Source organism: Rousettus aegyptiacus, unplaced genomic scaffold, assembly GCF_014176215.1.
Source record: "Rousettus aegyptiacus isolate mRouAeg1 unplaced genomic scaffold, mRouAeg1.p scaffold_m13_p_9, whole genome shotgun sequence".
NCBI lineage: Eukaryota > Metazoa > Chordata > Mammalia > Chiroptera > Pteropodidae > Rousettus > Rousettus aegyptiacus.
Genome location: NW_023416312.1, coordinates 30,441,837 through 30,453,675, shown reverse-complemented (window position 1 = coordinate 30,453,675; position 11,839 = coordinate 30,441,837). Strand labels below are relative to the sequence as shown.

General features: G+C 35.4%; 1 protein-coding gene across 2 annotated transcripts in view; it reads left to right on the top strand.

Annotated features, from left to right (window-relative positions):
* Positions 1-391: 391 nt before the first annotated feature.
* ZNF41 (zinc finger protein 41) overlaps positions 392-11,839 on the top strand; it is a 53,625-nt gene continuing 42,177 nt past the window's right edge. For both annotated transcript variants that reach the window (XM_036226987.1, XM_036226988.1), the window contains exon 1: positions 392-620. The gene's annotated coding sequence lies outside the window, so the exon portion shown is untranslated. The remainder of the gene's footprint in view (positions 621-11,839) is intronic.

Genomic DNA, 11,839 nt, shown 5'->3' with positions numbered 1-11,839 from the left:
TTTCAACACCCGTAGAGCAAAGCCCACCTAACATGCAGTTGGCGTTCAGATGCTTTTGTTTCCTTCCCCTATAAAACTCCTCTCCCATATAAAATTCCTCATGCTCCAGGGGAAACTGCGCTGGGCTGTTGTCCCCGTCGCTGCAGGCTAAATAAAATACCCATTCATTCCCTTGCCCTTTGGGTCTCCAAGAATTTTTGCAAGTTCGATAATGGACTTCTAAATAATTCATGGGTCAGAAGGGGAAGAAAGCATTTGAACATTTGAAGTCGAACACTAATGAAAGTCAAACGTGGATCTGTAGAAGAGAACTTTGTAGCCTTGGTGCTTACATAAGAAAAACAAGAAGGTTGATTACTAGATTTTTAAAAATGGATGGCATGCCCCACTACCGATGTTACAGCCCCCAGGTACTCTTTCCACAGATACTTGGTGTCTGGCGCTCCATCACCTCAGCTCTCCGCGCCCAGAGTGGTTAAACTCTCGCAGCAGGCGACTTCCGTTTCCTGGCCTAAATCTGACACGTACTATTCCTCTGTGGCAACGACCCAGGCAGGGTCGGTGACAGCAGAGGAGCCGGGCGATGCCCTCAGCTGACGGACGGAGAGAGGCGCGGTCAGGTGGGCATGAAGCAGCAGCGCTCTGGGCTCTGAGGCCGCCAGCCGCTGGCGCCGAACAGGGACCTTTCGGTCCTCCAGCATTGGGGCCAGGAAGCGGCCGGGGCGGGGCGGTCTAATTTATAGGCGGCCCGCTTGGAGTTGTTCCAGCTGGGATGGGGTTGGGGCTAGCGATGGGTGAAGCAGCAGCAGCAGCCGCCGCCGCCGCCGCCGCCGCCGCCGCCGCCGCTGCCCCCGGGAATGTGACTGAGGGCCGGGCCCCTGCGTGCTGAGAAGGGACAGTGCCCCGTCTGCGCCTCCGAGGCTGCTGGGGAGAGTGCAGCAGGAGAAGTCTGGGTGGCACAACCCGCGGTTTGGCCCTATCCGCTACCGAGAAGTCTCATAGGGAGAGATCTGGTCGGGGACCACTGTCTCCTTGGCAGAAATGACCACCCTTCCAAGATGGCGACTCCCAAAGAGACACTCCCAAGGGGACAGCCATATTACTTGCTTGACAAAGCAACTAAAGAAAATTTGAAATCTCGCCTCTCTTCCGACACACACACACACACACGCACGCACACACACTAACATAACGTAAGTGCACCGGTGTAAATGCTGGTGGACGGCCTCTTCCAAAGCGACACTGAGCATGTACAGGATGAGGTCCAGAAACCGAAGAGTCCCTCAGAAGCTCTTTCAGCACTTAGGGCTCCCAGCCTGAGTTTAACCGGGGCAGCGATTTAGGACCAGAAAAGCATTGACATAATTATGGGGTTTTATGACATAGATTTCGTACTTAGTGATGGTACTCTTTAGGGTGAGTGAAGGGGCTTCTCTGGGTTCACTTAGAAGGTGCATAGAGTGAGTGATGGGTTTATAGGTGAGTGATGGGACCCGTGGGGAAAGTAATGGGTAGTCAGTGGGATGAATGATGGGGAGATGAGTGATGGGGGGATGAATGAGTGATTGGAGAGTCAATGGGGTAAATGCTGTAGAGTTTGTGGTATAAGTGATGGTGAACGATAAGATGAGTATTGGGGGTCTATGGGATCAGTCTTGCTGGGTTTATAGTGTGATATATGTTGAGCAATTGGATATCTGTGTGGTGAATGATGAGAATTCTCAGAGGTCACTAATTGGGATTCTTAGAGGTCATTGATGGGGTCTGTGGTATAAGTGATGGGATCTGTGGGATAGTGATCCCTGTGGTGAGCGATAAGGAGTTAGTAGAAGAAGAAATGGAGACTGTGGTGTGAGTGATAGGGTCTTTGGGGTATGATGGGTGGTCTGTGGGAAGAGTGATGGGGGATCTGTGGGGAAAATGATGGAGGGTTCCGTGGCGATGAATCAATCATGAAGTGCTAGTGGGATAAGTGATACAGATCTGTAAGACGAACGATGGAGATTTAGTGGGGTGATGAGGGTCTTTGGGGGGAGAGTAATGGGTGATCTGTGCAGTGAATGGTGGAGAGACTGTGGGGTGAGTATTGGGGACTCGATGGGTTAGTAATGAGGACCGACTGTGGGATAAATGATGCAGAGTCTATGAGGTGTGTGATGGGGTTTTTTGGGGTGGGTGGTCATTTCTGTGGTGTCAGTGATGGGGTTCCATGGGGTGAGTATTGTATTTATTTGAGGTTAGTGATGGAAGGGCCTGTGGAATCAGATATGCTGCTTCATGGGGTCAGTGATAGGTGGTCTTTAGGTCTGAGATGGCATTGTTTCAAAAACCTATTTTTGACTTTGTTGGTCCTCCTGTATCTTTGTTCTCTATGTCATTAATTTCTGCTCTTGATTTTATTATTTATTTTCTGTGTTTTTTCTTTTCTTTTTATTTTTAAATTCCTAATTGAATGCTTACCTCATTAATATTCGATCATTTTCATTTATAATATAAGCCTTAAATTCACGAATTTTTCTCTGAGAACATTTTAGCTCCAAGTCCCAAGTTTTGATATGCAACATTTTCACTATGGTTCACTTCTGTTTTCTATTATCTGTTGTGATTTTCTCTGTGACTCCTTAATTATTTAGATATGAGATTTTGATTTCCCAAAAAGTTGAAAATTTTCTTATCGATTTTTAAATTACAGTCAGAGACTGTCATCTGAGTGATTATTAGGAATAGATGTTTTTAAGGTCAATACATACCACCAAATTATTTTCTAAAACTTATAAAAATTGGAACTCCCGCCAGCAATCTATAAAATGGCTTATTCCAAGATCCTCTCTCATATTGAATGTTAGTACTTTTAAAATTTTCCGTATTCTGAGAGCCAAACACAAGGGTATCTAGCTTACTTCGATGTACATTTTCCTCACAACTAGACCCCATCTTTTCTTATTAATTAGCTACTAAAATGTATATTGAAATTTGTTCATATCCTTTGCTATTTTTTCTTTTAGATGTTTGTCTTTCTTACTAATTTGTGAATATTAACCATGTGTCATTTCTTGTAATTATATTTCCTTTGTCTCTTTATATCTTGATTTTTATAAGATGTTTTCACATATAATTAGAAAGAATTATCATCAGATTAGATATATCTGTCTTTATCCTTTACAGGTTCTGAGTGTCTTGTCTTCCCTACTGAGTTCTCTGTACTTCATGCTTAAACAAATATATGCCTTAGATTTAACATTTTATGGTTTTAATTTTTTTACAGTTTATTTATTTTTATTATGGTGACATTGGTTAACGAAATCCAGTAAGCTTCAGGTGTACAATTCAACAGTAAGGCATATATATATTGCATTGTGTTCACCTCCCATAGTTAGAATTCGTTCTGTTACCACATATTTGACTCCTTTTACCCCATCTACTTCCCCTCTCCTCTCTGTTAACCACTAGACTATTGTCTATGTCCATGAGTCTCTGTTTGTTTGTCCTATTTGTTTGTTGCTTTTAGGTTTACATCCCACATACAAGTGACATCATGTGATTTTCAACTTTTTCTGTCTGGCTCATTTCGCTTAGCATGATTATCTCGAGGTCCATCCATGTTGTCGCAAATAGCAGTATTTCATCTCTTCTTATGGCTCTTCTTATTCACCATGATGACAGAAACAAATGTAAAATATATAAGAATGAACTTTTTTAAAAATGTGCTGTAATATAATAAAATAATGTAAAATTCCATTTTATATATGTACCACAGCTTCTTTATCCAATCATCTATTATAGGACACTTCAGTTGCTTCTATATCCTGGCCACGATGAATAATGCTGCAAATATTTTTTTGGATATGTTTTCAAGTGTTTGGAGTAAATACCCAGTAGAGGAATTGCTGGATCATGTGGTAGATCAATTCTTAGTTTTTTTGAGGAATCTCCATACTGTTTTCCATAATGGCTGTACCAATTTGCAGTCCCACCAGCAGTGTATGAGGGTTCCTTTTTCTCTGCATTCTCTTCAACATTTGTCATTACTTGTCTTGTTGATTATAGCTATTCTAACAGGTGTGAGATGGTATCTCATTGTGGTTTTGATTTGCATTTCCCTAATAGCTAGCAACGTTGAACATCTTTTCAAATATTTGTTGGCCATTTGTATGTCCTCTAGGGAGAAGTGTCTATTCATATTTTGATTGGATCATTTGGTTTTTTGTTGTTGTTATTGAGTTGTATGAGTTTTTTGTATATTTTAGATATTAAGCCCTTATTGGAGGCATTGCTTACAAATCTGGTTTTAATTTTTAAAGTTAAGTTTTAATCCAGCTGGAAATTATTTTGGTGTGTGGTGTAAGATAGGATCAAAGTTTCTATTTTTCATTTGGATGGAAAATTTGCCAGCACTAATCATTAAATGAATACCCTTTTGTAACTCAATTAAATGTCACTTTTGTCATATTAATTCCCAAATATATATTGTTCTATTTCTGAACTCTATTTTTCCTTCCGATATATGTATCTACTCCCTTTAAAAAAAATTGTATTGACTTTAGAAATACTTTTAATATTGAATAGTGCTAGTCCCTACACTGTTCTTTTTGTTGTTGTTGTTCTTTAATATTCTTTAGTGTCTTTTCTGTCATATGAATGATAAAAACACTTTATTTTCTTTCAAAAACAACCATTAAGACTGCAATATTTTATAGTTTTCTTCTTATAGATCCAGCACCTTTTTTAAAAAAGTTCATTCTTAGATATTTTACATTTGTTTTTGTCATCATGGTGATTCTTTTTTATGTATATAGGAAATAAATCTATCAATTTTTGTAATTTTATTTCTTTTTTGTATTTTTTATGTAATCAATTATAAAATTCTCATATGAATTCCAGTTGCTTTTCATAATCTCTTAGTCTTCTTAGATATAATATTATATCACACCCAGTTAACAATGATACCCTCTCTTCCTCTCAAATATTTATTCTGATTACCTCTTCTCTTGTTGCATTATCAAGAGCTTTAGGAATAATGTTGAGTGAGACTTGAAAAGGGTATTCCTATCTTGTTGCTAATTTGAAAGTGAAAAGTGTTCATTCATTCGCTCAACAAACATTTATTGAGTGCCTTCCCTTGCCAGATAATTGCTTTGAAATCTTGCATAGCCACTTATTAGCTCTATGATTTTTTTCTAACAGTTTTTTAAAATACAATTTACCTACTATAAACTTCACCCATTTAAAGTTTACAATTCAGTGGGTTTTAGTAATTCATAGAGTTGTGCAGCCATCACCACAATCTAATTTTAGAACATTTTATCACCCCCAAAAGTAAACATCGGACTCATTCCTCATTCCCACCCCTTACCTCCACCTGCAGGCAAACGCTAATTTACTTTCTGTCTCTATAGATTTGCTTGTTCTAAACTTTTCATACAAATGTAATCATACAATATGTGGTCTTTCATGACTGTCTCCCTTCACTTAGCATGTTTTCAAGATTCATCCATGCTATAGCATCTATCAGCAGTTCATTCTTTTTTTTTAAATTACTGAATAATATTCCTTTCTATGGATATACTACATTTCATTTATCCATTCACCAGATAGACATTTGAGTTGTTTCTACTTTGGAGCTACTTTGAATAAGGCTTCTGTGAATATTTGTGTACAAGTTTTTGTATGGATGTATGTTTCTCTTGGAAGTGGAATTGCTAGATCATATGATACCTCTATGCTTAACATTTTAAAGAATTCCCAAACTGTTTTTCAAAATGGTTACACCATTTTACATCCCACCAGCAATGTATGAAGGTTCCAATTTGTCACATCTTCATCAACAATTGTTATTGTCTGTCTTTTGGATTTTAGCCATCCTGGTGGGTGTGAAGTAGTATTTTATTGTGGTTTTGATTTTTATTTTCCTAATGATGACTGATGTTGAGCATCTTTTATATGTGCAATGAACTGGATATTTATGTTCCCCCCACACACACCACCAAATTCATATATTGAAATACTAATTCCCAATGTGATAATATTAAGAGATGAGGTCTTAGGAAATGATTAGGTGATGAGGGTAGAGCCCTCATGAATGGAATTAGTGCCCTTATATATGAGACCCTTGAGAGTTACCTCCCACATTTTGTTGTGTGAGGACACAGCAAGAAGATTGACATCTATGAACCAGGAAGCAGGTTCTCACCAGACACCAAATCTGCCGGTGCTTTGATCTTTGACTTTCAAAACTATGAGAATTAAATGTTTATTGTTTCAACCACCCAGTCTATGGTAGTTCATTACAGTAGCCCAAATGGCCTAAGAAAATGTGCTTATTGGCCATTTGTATATCCTCTTTGGAGAAATATCTACTGAGATCTTTTGCCTGTTTTTAAATTGGGTGATTTATCTTTGTATTATTGAATTGTAAGTGTTCTTTATATATTCTAGAATCAAGTCCCTTGTCAGATATATGATTTGCATATATTTTTCCCATTTTGTGGGTATCTTCTCACTTTTTTGGTGGTGACTTTGTAATACAAAAGTTTTTAACTTTGATGAAGTCCAATTTATCTATTTTTTTTCTTTTGTTGCTTGTGCTTTTAATGTCATAGAATTTTCTTTCCCCATTGAATTGTATTGAGAATCCTTATCTAAAACCAATTGACCATAAATGTAAGTTTATTAATGAGCTCTCAATTCTGTTTCATTCATCTATATGTCTACCCTTATGCCAGTACCACACTGTTGATTGTGTAGCTTTGTATTAAGTTCTGAAATAAGAAAATGGATGTCCTTTAACTATGTTCTTAGTCAATGTTTTATCATGCAGGGTCCCTTGCATTTCCATATGAATTTTAGGATATGCTTTTTACCCTTTGCAAAAATGCCAGCTGGGATTTTGATATTGATCATGTTGAACCTGTACAGCATTTTGGGGAATAGTGCCATCTTAATAATATTAAGTCTTCTGATCTGGACTTATTTTCAAGCATAATGTTTTATGGTGATATTTTGGTAGTCATTATAATATTTAAATAGTTTTTCATGTTCCTATTTTAATTTGTGTTTTTATTAAGAATGGCTCCTGAATTGTACCAATACTTTTTGATAGCCTTAATGTTGTTATTCTCTTTACTTGATTGTTGTAATGAGTTATATTGATATGTTTGTGAACCCTTCTTTGCCTTCCTGATGATTCTATTTCATCAAAGGGAATTTTGCTTATGAGACACAGTTGGATTTCAGTTAGTAATATTTTATTTAAAAATTTTGTAACTATAAGAAACTTTATTTTTTTCTTGTTTTTGTACTATATTTAATATTAAATAGTTTGTACTGTATTTAAAATTTCGTACCATATTTAATACCAACATGTGTTGATATTAAGTTCATGCCAGTTTTTTAAAGGAATTCAGGAGATTTCTATGTTTTTATATGTTAAAATGGCATACAAATTATCTTCTTTGCTGTTCAGCTATAAACACATTTAGAACTGGTGCCTTTAAAATGGTAAATTTTAATTATTTTCTTTTCTCTAATTACTGATTTTTACAGATTTTTTATTTTGGAATGGATTAATTATGGTAGTTTATGTTTGCTAAGATTTTATGTTTTCATAGAGTTACATATATGTTTAGTTAAATTATTTTGATCACTTCCACATCTGTGGTAATTTCTCTTTCTTCATTCCTAAAATTGTGTGAATATATGTGTGATATATGTGTGTATTTTTCCTTCTCTTTTACCTTTATCAGGTTTCTCATGAAGATTTTCTTTTTCTTGTTTCTTAGGTTTAATACTTACTTCATTTATCTGTAGCTTTTCTTTTTAAATATTAAAAATATTTTAGACCAAAATAGCCTTTAAATATAGCTTTAAATATGTCTCAAGATTTGTTATGAAGTCTATAATTTTATTATTGAATTCATCTTCAATATTAGCAGGTTTAGAGAATTTTTCTTTTTTTCAGCTTTATTGAGATATAATTGACATATAATATTGTTTAAGTTTAAGGTGTACAGTATGTTGATTTGATCCATTTATGTATTGCAAAATGATTACCACCATAGCATTAGCTAACATCTCCATCATGTCACGTAAATACATTGTGTGTGTGTGTGTATGTGGTGAGAACATTGAAGATCTACTAACTTAGTAACTTTCATATATAATTTACTATTATTAGCTATAATCAACATGCAGCACAATAGATCTTCAGAACTTATTTATCTTATAACTGGAAGTTTTTACCCTTTCACCAACATCTCCCTATTTCCCCCACACCCCAGCCCCTGGTAAACTGCAAACTGGTTTTTGGTTATCTTTTTATTCTATATATTTTTATTGAGATATAATTGTCATATAACATTGTGTAAGCTTAAAGTGTACAACATGTTGACTCGATACATTTATATATTGCAGTATGATTACCTCTGTAGTGTAAGCTAACACCTCTGTTAGGTCACATGATTATCTTTTTTTTGTGGTGAGGATATTTAAGATCTAGTCTCTTAGTAATTTTGAATCTATATTTTAATCTGTATTTCAGATTTTAAAAGATTGTAATTAATATAGCCTGCAAAAACTATAATTTTAAAAAAATATCAATGTTTGAGTCCAAGTCACATAGTTAAATAAACATTTTTAAGTGTGCCATGGGTCTAAGAGAAGAGGATATTTTTTGGACATAATAAAGTTATGTATCTTAAATCTAGCTTGTTGATTATATTTTCAAATCTTCCTTACTTATTTTTTGCCTACTTGACCCATTCTATTATAGAAGAGGTATAATAAAATCTCCCAGCATAATAACGATTTTTAAAAATTTTATTTTGGAACAAGTCAAACTGTCACTATTTGTGGATGACGTGTTTCTTTATATAGAAAACCCTAAAGACTCCACAAGAACACTACTAGAAACAATAAGCAAATACAGTAAAGTTTCTGGTTACAAAATCAACGTTTAAAAATCCATTGTGTTCCTATACTCTAACAACGAAATGTCAGAAAAAGAAGTGGAAAAGATAATTCCTTTCACAATTGCAACAAAAAGAATAAAATACCTAGGAATAAATTTAACGAAACAAGTGAAGGACCTATATAATGAAAACTACGAGACCCTATTAAAAGAAGTCGAAGAAGATACAAAGAAATGGAAAGATATTTCATGTTCTTGGATTGGAAGAATCAACATAGTTAAAATGACCATGTTACCTAAAGCATTAATGCAATCCCCATCAAAATCCCATTGGCATTTTTTAAAGAAATAGAACAAAAAATCATCAGATTCATATGGAAACACAAAAGACCCCAAATTGCCAAAGCCATCCTGAGAAAAAAGAACAAGGCTGGAGGCCTCACTCTGCCTGACTTCAAATTATACTACAAAACAACAGTAATCAAAACGGCATGGTGTTGGCAGCAAAACAGACACACTGACCAGTGGAACAGAATTGAGAATCCAGAATTAAACCTGTATGGGCAAATAATTTTTGACAAAAAAGCCAAAAACATACAATGGAGAGAGGGAAGCCTCTTCAATAAATGGTGCTGGATAAACTGGAAACCACCTACAAAAGAATGGGACTAGACTGTTGTCTATCACCACACACCAAAATTAATTCAGAATGGATTAAGGACCTGAATATAAGACCTGAAACAATACAATGCATAGAAGAAAACATAGGAACTAAACTCAAGGACCTCGGACTGAAAGAGGATTTTATGAACTTGACCTCAAAGGCTAAAATAGACAAATGGGACTACATCAAACTAAAAAGCTTCTGCACAGCAAAAGAAACCATCAACAAGGTAAAGAGACAGCCATCGGAATGGGAAAATATATTTGCAATCAATGCCTCCGATAAGGGCCTAATATCCAAAATATACAAAGAACTCATATGACTCAATAACAACGAAAAGACAAACGATCCAATCAAAAAATGGGCAGAAGACTTGAACAGACACTTCTCCCCAGAGAACATACAAATTGCCAACAAATATATGAAAAGATGCTCAATATCGCTAGCTATTAGGGAAATGCAAATCAAAACCACAATGAGATACCACCTCACACCTGTTAGAATGGCTGTAGTCAACAGGACAAATAATAAATGCTGGAGAGGATGCGGAGAGAAAGGAACCCTCATACACTGCTGGTGGGAATGCAAATTGGTACAGCCACTATTGACAACAGTATGGTGGTTCCTCAAAAAACTAAGAATTGATCTGTCATATGATCCAGCAATCCCTCTACTGAATATTTACCCCAAAGACTTAAAAAATCGTATCCATAAAGATATTTGCACACCAATGTTCACAGCAGCATTATTGACAGTGGCCAGGACATGGAAGCAACCAAAGTGTCCTACGATATATGATTGGCTAAAGAAGCTGTGATACATATATACAGTAGAATATAACTGAGCCATAAGAAGAGATGAAACACTGCCATTTGCGACAACATGGATGGACCTCGAGATAATCATGCTAAGTGAAATAAGCTAGACAGAAAAAGTTGAAAATCACATGATGTCACTTATATGTGGGATATCAACCTAAGAGCAACAAAGGAACAGGACAAACAGAGACTCATTGACATGGACTAGAGACTAGTGGTTATGAAGGGTAGGGTGTGGGAGAGGAGGGAGGAGGTAGATGGAGTAAGGGGGTGTCAAATATAGGGGGTAGGGAGAGAGTGAAGTGGGTAAAGGGGAGCAAATATATGGTAGCTGAAGGAAACTGGACTTTGGGTGGTAAACACATAATAGAATATACAGATGTTAAATTATAATATACACCTGAAAATTATATAATTGTATTAACCAATGTAACCGCAATAAACTTAATTTTAAAAATAAAATAAAAAATAATTAATTTTTAAAATTTTATTTTGAAGTAATTATGGATCCACAGGTTGCAAATATGAATTATAGGTAGTTGCCATAATAGTACAGAAAGGTCTCATATACTTGTCACCCAGTTTCCCCCAATTGTTACATCTTATAAAATCATAATACAATATAAAAATTTGTCATTGGCATAATGTGTGTGTATAATTCTTTGTCATTTTCCATGTGTGTAGATTTTTGCAATGACCACCACAATCAAGATACAAATCTATTACCCCTTTTATGGTCTTTACCACCCCACCCCGCCCAACATCATTTTTAACCTCGGGCATCCAGTAATCTGTTTTTCATCTCCATAATTTTTTTTCATTTTGAAAATGTTATTTAATTAGAACCCTACAGTATGTGACTTTTTGAGATTTTTTTCCTTTTAACGTAATATCCTTGAAAACCATCCAAATTGTTGTAATAAGAGGTCATTTCTCGTTATTGCTTAGTAATATTTCATATTACAGATGTATTACAGTTTGTTTAACTATTCACCTATTGAGAGACATTTTAGTTGTCTCCAGTTTGGGGTTATTACAAATAAAACTGCTATGAAAATCTAATATAAGTTTTTGTGTACATATAAGATTTCATTTCTCTGGAGTGAATGCCCAGAAATATAATTGTTGAATCATGTGATATTTATTTAGTTTTAGAGAAACTACCAAGCTATTTTCCAGAATGGTTATACAACTTTACATTCCCACTAGAAATGTATGAGAGATCCAGTTCTTCTGCATCCTCTCCAGAATTCGTTATTAACATTATTTTTGTTATTTTAGCTGTCCTAATAGGTGTGTAGTGATTGTCTCATCATTGCCTTAATTTGCATTTCCCTAATGGCTAGTGACATTAAACATCTTTTTTATTTTTTAAATTGAAATATATATTGAAATAATTATAGATCACATACAATTGCAAAAACAAATGCTAAGCAATCACTTGTCCACTTT